Source organism: Lichenostomus cassidix, chromosome 2, assembly GCF_008360975.1.
Source record: "Lichenostomus cassidix isolate B80296 chromosome 2, HeHo_3.0, whole genome shotgun sequence".
Taxonomy (NCBI): domain Eukaryota; kingdom Metazoa; phylum Chordata; class Aves; order Passeriformes; family Meliphagidae; genus Lichenostomus; species Lichenostomus cassidix.
Window position 1 is genome coordinate 46,824,640 of NC_139482.1, and position 10,014 is coordinate 46,834,653.

Below are 10,014 nucleotides of genomic sequence, written 5' to 3' on the forward strand. Positions count from 1 at the left end.
GCAGGAGACAATACCTTTGTTTTCCCTTTCTTCTGTGGCTGCTGCCTGTGCCACAGGTGTAGAGAGCTGCTTTGGGATACACAGTGCCCCTGAGAGTTGTATTCAGAGGGGTATGAGAGGTCCCTAGGCAGGGAGGAAGGGAATGAGAGAAACTGGGGGATGAGGACAGGCAGGTGAAGCAAAAGAGAAGATGTGGGTAGGAGGAAAAACAAGTGGGGAAGCTGGAGCTGCATACCATGCTTTTAAGGCAAGGCTAGTGGAGGTGCCAAGTAGACAAATATATGCAGAGAGCTATATATAGACACACCTGCAGATGCACACAGATAAAAATGTCTCTTAAGAGTTTATAAATTATTTGAGCAAAATGTAGCTCTGTGTGTGTACATCCTCTAACAATAATTGACTTCTGAATTTGGTACTTTTCAGTGCTCATATCAGTACTGATCTATAAATCTAGCACAGCAGATCCATTTTTCTCTAGATAGCCTCTTATTTTGAGTCTGTATAAGGTCTGCAAAAATCAGGAGGCAAAATTTAATGTAGGTAAGTGAAGCAAATTGTGCTGGAAAAGAGATGAATGATGTCCTGCAGGGCATGTGTGGGAGGAGACTTGACACTTGCAACTTTTTTATCTCTGGACATTCTGAAGATGAGGTTTCTAATTGCAATGAACACTTTGTGAGGGTAGGACCCATTGAGACATTAGCTGGGCACTTTTTTCTTCCCTGCTGAACTCTGTTCCCTGGCAGCAAAACTTGTTCACCTGAACATCCCTAGTATCCTTTAATGAAAGAAATTAAAATCATTGTGGGGGGGAATAGCAAAAAAGGAAGTGCGAGCCAGGCTGAACACATTTTTCAGATGTTCTCTGGTGTTTACTGACAAGGAGTTATGTTAGAAAAAGGTGCAACAATGAGCTCCAAAAGTGGTGTGGGGCACAGAATTTGAAGAGGGCCCTACAGTAGAGTCAAAGGTATCCCTCATGGGATGGGCATGCTACACTGCAGCTGACATCCATTCATAATCAAACAACGGCCAATTCAGTAGGATTTGAGTCCTTTTCATATGATCTGAGGAAACTCCCAAGCCAATAATAAATTACTCCTTAAAAATTTAAAAGTTTACTATTTATTGCATGTGTCACAGTAGGATGTTGAAACTGTGCCAGGGCCCTCAGCAAGCAGAAAGAAAAGAAGGCTTATACCTTATATCCAGATCTTACCTGGGGGTAAAAATTTATTGGTATAGGCAATGTCACCTGCAGAGAGCCATGAACCCCCAGGGAAGTTTAATCCCAGTAAGTGCAGAGGAAATGGAAAATTATCCCATAAGTTTTCCTTAAGTCCTACTTTCTGAAGTATAGACATTATGTGCCCAGGTGACTTGGATTCTTGGCTCTGACCAAATGGTTTTATAGCAGTGCCTAAAGCAAGGACTGGGGCTCAGGGCATGATGCCCCACATCAAGATCCCCTACCAACAAGCCAGTGTGGGTGCAGAGGTATCATCTGCAGTGGAGTTTGCACAACTTGCATTGGTTTTGTTTTGTCAGCTTTATTTCTTTGCAAAGAAACACTCAAATCGAGGACCTTCTGTTTTGTTTTGCCACAAACCTGAGTTCTGCTTCAATACCCACTTCTATGGAGAAGGATCCCAGTGCTTGGCTGGTGCCTTATCTCTACCAGCTGAAAGCAGTAGTAAAACACTGAAATTAGACTGGAAATCACAGGGTAGTCCTGACCCAGCAGCTCCCTGTTTATCACTGAGAAAATATAGAAGAGTTTCAAATAAATATGAAACGCCCTGGTCTCTGTAATCTTGTACTTTAAGACTTTTAATGTGTATTTTTTTTTAATTGTTTTTTAATGCCTGTCCAAGTCAATCTGTCCCTCTGTTTTTGCTTTTTGGCCATGGGTCAGCATTTCCCTTGTGGCTTGAAAGGCTGATAAGATGTCAAAAGCTGGGCTGCAGCCAGGTAATCAGGTCACCGAGGCACAATTCAATCAAATGTTTTTTCGGCCAGTGTCACTCTGGCCTGGACAGATCCTAGAGCCACAGCTGCCTGGCAGCCCTTGTGCCCTGATAAGCTCAGAGCTGATCTGCACACAGCTCCAGCACGTGTTTAACTCTTTACATCTTGCTGTCTTCATTTGGTGAAGGGGCTGCAAGGGTCCTGTGGCTCAACAGATTTAGAAGTGATGCTTTTTTCTGCTGCCAGTGACCAAGTTTTGCTCTCCAGACTGTTGGGAAAATTAGCTTCTCCTGGTAGTGTCTAATCCGGAGGCAAAGCTGAAAGATGAGACAAGTCCATTTTCTGCTGGGTGCATCTCTACATTTCATTGCCAGCACTGCACAAGCAGCACTTCCCCTGCATTATAAAATGGCATAAGAAGGATGCAGAATCCCAGAAACAGGCACTGTTAATTTACATCTTACAAGTGTTTGTCAAATACAATCAATGTAATTGCTTGCTTTCCATTTCTAAAATGTGCTAGCAGTAAACTGAAAAAAAATAATGGGATACACCTATTTGGCAAGCTCTTTTCAGGGTCTTATAGCAGTCCACTGCTGGATTTAATTACAGACAATTTGAATTTTTCACACAATGTCTTGCTTCTTAACAATGTCTCTTTTCAAATCAAAATCCTCAAAATAATTTGTGAAAACTCTTAAGTTGTTTTAGTGTTCTTCCAAAATTTTTCATGTAGTGTGAAATTGGATTTTGTGTTATGTGGAAAATGTTGTTCTTCTTGAAATAAAACTTCTCCAGCATTTCTGTGAAAATGGGTACATACTGAGCCAGAGCAAAATGGAATTAATTTTTCTTTACATCCTTCTCCTCTGATGCATTGGAGTAAAATTGCCAGTTGGTATCCAACTGCCCTGCTCATTGCAGCTTGAACACTGTCCAGGCACATACTTCCCCAAATTAATTTCTATGGCACCCAATGGTGATAATAGAAAACCAGGAGCCTGTGATTGTAGAACAGCTTCTCAAATGTTTAAGGCTCTTTCACAAAAAGCCCCAGGGGTAGCTGGGATTCTCAAAAGTATTGTAACTTCTACTGAAACAGATGACACCACCGGGAATTGTGCACTGGGTGATGTGGCTGTTTATCCCCATTCCCTGACTGTGGCTTGGAGGACATCAGAAGCATTGCAGTCTGCTTATCCTTCTGTTTTCCCTTCTTGGCCAGTCTTTGAGTTGAGTTCCTTTTCTAAAAACTGTGTTTCAAGTGAATGAAGCAATTGTTGCTCATCTTAATTGACTTTAGCTGAAGTTAATAGTGCTAATTACCTCTTACACCTTCTTCCTATTTTTATACACTGCTGTTGAAAACACAAGAGGAGCCATCAGATGAAAATCCTGCAACATGGTGGATGTCTCTGCTAAAACCTCTCCTGCGCAACGAGGGGATTAATTGTACATGGTGTTATTAACTGTAAATCTCTGTCCCCAGACTGCCTCCACTTTAGTACATGATTGAATCTTCCCTCTTCCCGCTCAGTAATTTCTGTCTAATGCCACCCCACCCGTTGCTGATCCTCTTTTATAACAGGGCTGTCAGTCACGGCAGATCTGGCCAGTGATCTGCACGATGGGGAATGCAGCGAGTGTTTCACTCTGCACCCGCAGGGCCAGTGCCAGGGTGTCTCTCCAGCTGTGGGCATGCAGCACAGCTGTCCTTATCACTTGCCCCGGTAGCCCTTCCACGCTTGGTCCACCACCCTGTGTGCCCCACAAGGCTGTGCTGCTGTGAAACCCTGTGCTGCTATGAAAACTCGTGCTTCAAGCTGAACACATTCCAGCTTTACCTTTTCCCTATCACTGGCAGGTTATATTTTCAAAGGTCACAGAGGCACAGAGTGAAATATGAGCATCCTGCCTGTTGCAGCTCTGGGATGCTGTGGGAGACGTGTAATTTCTCTCTGGGAAAGGGAGGGAGAGGTGAGGGCTGCAGACTTCCCGTATAGAAGTGCAATCACCTGGGAGAGAAAATGCAGGAAAAAGAGAAGAAAAATAACATAGCAGCATTGCAAAATATAGCAGCCCTGCAGAGACAGTCAGTTCTTGTTCAGACTTTATTTGCTGATTGATATGACTGGCACTTCCCTGATGGGATATTTCAGTTTCCTACAGCTCTCCTTGTTCACATGCCATGTGTTTCTTCACAATTTATCTTTGCAGATGTGGACACAGAGGCAGTAAAAGGTGAAATGCCTTTGCTAAGGTCATGAAGCAGATGTAGAAATTGGGAACAGGTGTTTTCCCAGATACTTTCTCCTTTTAAGCAGAACAAGGCTATGAGTTTTGGCCAAGGTTCTCCAGATGGCTTTGGTGGGGCCAACACAGCAGCTATACCTCTGTGAGATTCTTCTTACTTCTGTTATGCAGCTTTCTGAGACACTGAAAGAATGGTAAGAATAAGGACAGTCCCACAGGCACAAAAAGGACTTTCACATGCATCTGGAAAATATAACCTTGGGCCAACCATTGCAGGGCTTACTGGTCCCTCCTGAGCATCATGCCAGGTAGGACACAGGATCCCATGCAGTACTTGGTTTTTTGGTGTGTGAGATTTTTTGGTAGTGTTTTTTGGGTTCTTTTTCCTTAATTCAAAGCTGACACCAGCCAAACTATGATGAAAAGAAGGACAACATGGAGAAACCCTGTTATCAAACTGACCTTTCTTGGCAGAGATTCAGAGTGACAGAGGCTGTAAGAAGTGACCTCATGACTTTGACCAGCTAACCTCAATTGTCTTGAAATTAGACTTTGTGCACCAATTAGGGGAGTAAACTTCAGCACAGCAAAGCCAGAGGACACTTTTCAGTTCTGTTGGGAAAGCAGCATTCAGGCATCTTATTAAGCCCTGGAATAGTTTTTGTGTAGTTTCTGTCAGATGTAAGAGAATTTTTAAAATCTAGTTCATAGATACATGGGGAAGTACTCAAGACATTAAAAAAAATTAGAGTAGCTTTCTTGTCCTATATGTCTTGTGACTACAAAAATGTCCATGGGAGAGAGCAGGGAGAGAGTTGAAATAGGCACCCAGGGCTGTGAGGTTGGTCCCACAGAATCTGTTCCACAGTTCTGACATCAATGACAAAATTACTTTTCCCCCTTTTTGTCTGGCTGCTGTAGTTGTACAAAGGGACCAATATCTGCCTTGAGAGGTCACTTGATGTGGCTTCATAGAGAAAAGGGCTGTAAAGATATCAGCAGTTATCAGTATATAGAGTTTTCCACCTTTGGGCACATTTCTGGTTCTTGAAGTTGCAGGAGAGAGAAATGGATGGTTGGAAATCTTCACCTATAACTCTGGACTGTCTTTCGTCCCCTCATGCTGCACCCTGAGGTTAAGGTCTACAGGCTATGATTCCATGGACTGTGGATCAGGTTCTCTTTAAAACAGTGTAAGCTGTAAAGATTTTAAAAAAGGAGAAAATCTGCCAAACTGGGCAAAGTCTGCAAAGACTTACTTCCTTTTGTCCCTCTGTTAAACATTTTCCCTTTCAGCCACTTTCACTGGACTGCTAGTGCCAAACAAAAATAACAGGAACACTCCAGGGGAATAACTGGCAGTAGTTTAAGTCTTGCTTTACCTTTCACGTGCTGAGCTTAAGAAGTGGTGACTTTCCATCACGGATCTCCTGGGTCTTGCATTTGAGTTCAGAAACTCATGTAAAGCTCAAAGAAGAATACATGTCTGGAAGATATAAAACAAGCTGTGGAAAAATGGGACTCAGGTGGAAGATACCCAGCTCTCTATATTTGGAAGTCAGAGTATGTGTGTTCCCCCAGCAGCTGTGAGCAATAACATTATATGGGAAGAAACCCAACCTAATGGGTTCCAGCCTGCTTGTGGTGGCACCACACTTTTGAACAGCTATTGTACCAATCACAACAGCTCCAAAATTTCATTTACAACCCATGGACCAGCTGGAAATTACAGAGTGTAGTGAAAATGTACAGCCGCATGGTACCAAGCCCTAGTTACAGAGAAATGGCTCTGGGGTGGAGGGGAAAGAAATTTAAAAATCCCACCGAGCAGATCACCAACGGCAAAAAGCACCAAATTTTGAAACTATCTGTAAATGATAATATTTTATAACATGATAAATTGTATTTGAGTAGGATCCCTGGGGCTGAAGCAGCATCAGGAGCCCTTGGGCATGCATAAGGATATGGATGTCTGCAGGATTTAGCCATCAGAGCAGCATGGGTCATTAGAAAAGCAAGTAGGACTTTAAATGTAGTGGAGCACAAGTGTTGTGTGGCTTAAAATTAAAAGGTATGCTTTTATCTAAGAAAGGGGTAAGCCCTGGGGAAATGAGCTGTGTGATAAGGGAGGAATTTAGGACAGTCAGTTCTGAGAGGAAATCTGGAGAGGAGAATTTCCTCCCTGCCAAATGAAACTTCACACACACTGTCATCTGCCCAGGTAGACCTATATTTCAGGCAAGTGTTAGAGAGCAGATCTCCCTTTTAACTTCACTCCAGTTTCTTTCATCAGAAACACAAGGCTCTAACAAAATATATTTTGGAGAAAGAGATCTCTGGCATGGAAGAACTGAAGCAAAATTACTTCAATCTTTTATGATCTATGTTTCTAAAAATATAGATGACTAATAGAAATAATAAAATATTCACAAAGTCAGGAATCCATGTTTATGGTTAATGCTGAATTACATCCAATGACATTTTAAAATGGGAATTTAATGGATGCATTCTGTAGAACAGAATGGAGTTTTCTTCTCAGTTCAGTCCTCAGAGGAGGAGATTTGGGAAATCACTTTGGAAAGCCCATCATTGTAGCCTTGCCAAAAGCCACCATGCAATCCTGGGCAGCACAACCCTCTGTGTCTGCAGAGAACCTCCCCTGATAGGAGCTGGCTGCCCCCTGATAGGGCTGGTGCTGTACCCCATACTGGTGGTTTGGGCAGCATGCTCATTTCCTGCTATCCAGAAATGTAAAATAGTATTTTTTTTTTTTTGGTGGATGAGGGGCATTTTGTACCAGGGAGTGACCAGACACTAAATTGTGAGTTTGGGAGAAAGAAGTAGGTCTAATGTCCCTCTCCATCCCTGTGTGGCCCCAGGACTGGTGTGAGATGGGAAGGGCTGTGCTGCCGAAGTGTCCCAAGCAAAGGGATGAGTACAGCTGGCTCTCCTGAAGCAAGTTCCATTTCAGATGATGATCCAGGGATGAAGTAATCTTCCCTCTTCCTTCCAAGAGCCAAACTATTTTCTACAAGGCACAGGCTGCTAGGGACTTATTCGACTGCTTCTCTTTCCCATCTCAGCTTCCAATTTCATCATAATTTTTATACTGTCGGCTTCATAGGCTGACTACAATTTCCCCCCTGCATTATTTTCTTCCTGTTTAACTTTTTTTTATTCCACACCTAGAAATGAATCTAAGACAAACTTTCCAATCCATAATACCTGAGGGGATCTGAAATGAGGTCAGAGAAATTCACCCATCCCTAAAGGATAATCCTGCTGCTCTACAACATTGCTGGATGTCCTGCAAATGCTACAGACACACTTGCAGGACTGACAAGAGAGCTGGGGCTGTATTAAATGGAGCCAGTCCATGAACAGCAAAATCAGCAGGAGTCCTGTCTGGCCATCCCCTCTCTGGGAAGACTGTGGTGTTGGACTTCTCTGATTTCCTTGCAGCAAATCTGAAAATGACACTGCTGTAACAAACCAGTCAGCTGGGTCTTAATGGTTGTCACACCGCTGCATGCCAAGGTCATTTAGAAAGTCACGAGTGACTTTCTGGGAAAAGCAGCTCTCACCACTTCAAAGGCTCAGGCTGCTGCCACCAGAGCTAAGTTCCTCTTCTTCATGCCGGGCTTCAGTGCTTGCTGCCAAGCATGAAGGAAAATCTGCAAAGTAAGTCAATGTTTGCGGTTTCAGAACATGAAGAATAATTTCCTGTACTGTTGCCAAGGCACGACTGAAGACAAGGAGCTGAATGGCTCTGACTCTCCCCTGCCCCAAGGGCAGCAGCAGGCACCTGTCCCTCTTGTTTCTTTGCAAGACAAGCCATTCCCATTCCCGATGCTGGGTGTTAAATCCTTCTGGAAATACAGTGTCAAAGGACATTTGCTAGTATGCTAACATGGTCCTGTGCTTCCCTTAAGAAAAAACGTGACACTGAGGAGCACTTCACGTTGCACCCAAAGATGTGCACTGGCTGAAACAGACCTTGATGTTGGATGAAGACAGAGAGTTAGGCCCGAGGCTGTCTCAGAGGACCCTGGTAGTTTCCAAAAACTTTCTGAAAGAGGCATTTCCATCCGCTTTTTGTCATCTCTCCTGGTGACTCAGCCTGCTTCAGCCAAGTTCAGCAGAATCCACTACCCCTCTTCCTCTTCTGGGTTATGCTTCCCCCACGTCTTCTTGCTGGGGTGGATAACGCTGCTTGCAACAGTCAACAATAATCCCCCAGAAAAGCCTCTGGGGATAGGGAAGCTAATGGGAGATATTATTTTGAGACTGGTTATGATAAACCAGTTCTTAATCACTCTTGGGAGCTGGAGAGTTCTGCCAGGCTTCTTTTTTGGCAATTTTGAAAAATATTTTTCTTCATCTTTTTCTTCTTCCTCCACTCATTTGGATCTGGAGTGTTCACAAGAGGTAAGGCAGTTGCCATTTGGCTGATCAAGAAGCCCTGATGGGCCACCCAAATGCAGGCTGTTCCCATCTGAGGGACATCAAGGGGATCAGGTAGGAAGTTCCCACTTCTAGTGCATCCAAAAACATCCTGGCTTCTCTGAGAAGGAGCATGCTTATGAACAAGATAAATGCATGGATGTTACATGCAACTCGTCTGGGTGAAACCAGAGATATTTTCCCCATTTTGGAGCTGATCCATGATCTGTGATGCTCCATCTGCTCTGGTGCACAGCACTTCACAGGTCCAATCTCAGCACCTGGCCATTGTGGTGGGATCAGGCATGTACAGATGCCACTGGAGCTTGCCAAACCTGAGTGACACAGACTTGAACACCAAACAGAGGAAGGATGGTGGCTGCCATTTGGTTTCAAAAGCAGGATTCTGGTGAGGTAGCTTCACACTGTTGCTCTGACAAGCTACGTGGGAGTGCATGTGTCAGGAGAAGGAATAGACAATTCTTCCCCAAGTAAGGAAAGCTCTTAAGCACTGAAATGCAGTTCTGGGTCAAGCAGTGGAAGGATTAATTGTTTTAGCTTTACAGCTGGGCTCATGATACAATTCTAAATCAGTATGGCCCAACATACACTGACTGAGGAAATTGCATGAACCATGTTAAGACTGAGGGTTGCTTTTTAAAAAAGGAGGAGCTGCATTTAAACACCATGTTCCATCCCCCTTTCTAGTAGCAGGATAAAGTCACCTTTTTTTAACTCAAATCTGTTCATGGATCTGTCAGCAAAAGAAGACCCCCTTAGCAAATGAACTGGGTAACAGTCTTTCTCTACAATCCAACTTGCATGTGATGTTGAATGGAGAACTAATGACACCCTCCTGAGCCAGGGAATTTCGTTGGTGACAGAAAAACACCCTGTGGTGGATGACAACTGTGTTTTCATAACAAAGCCAAAGCCTTGGGGTTACAGGAGAGGACAGATGAGACACTGTGGTGAAGCCACAGTGAGGAAGAGCTCAGTACCCTTGCCCTCAGATGTGCCACTGTGGTTGCACCTCTGGTCACAGCCAGAAGAACCATGAAGATGACAGGTGATATTCAGCCCAAAATACTGCACCACCATGGAGCAGCCCAGATTGATCACTACTTTTTGCCCCAGGCAGAATGAACTTGGTCCCATCAAGAAACTCCAGCCTTATGTGACTGTTTTGCACCATTCATACTTCTGGTAGGAAGAGTTCCAAACACGGGATCTGCGTCTGTGCCTCCTACTTCCATTGCTACAGCAAAGAGCATCAAAAGCTGGTTCATAGCTCAAAGCATTTGCTTTGTCACTGCCTTGAGTCTTCACAGATTTGGATATTAAGGC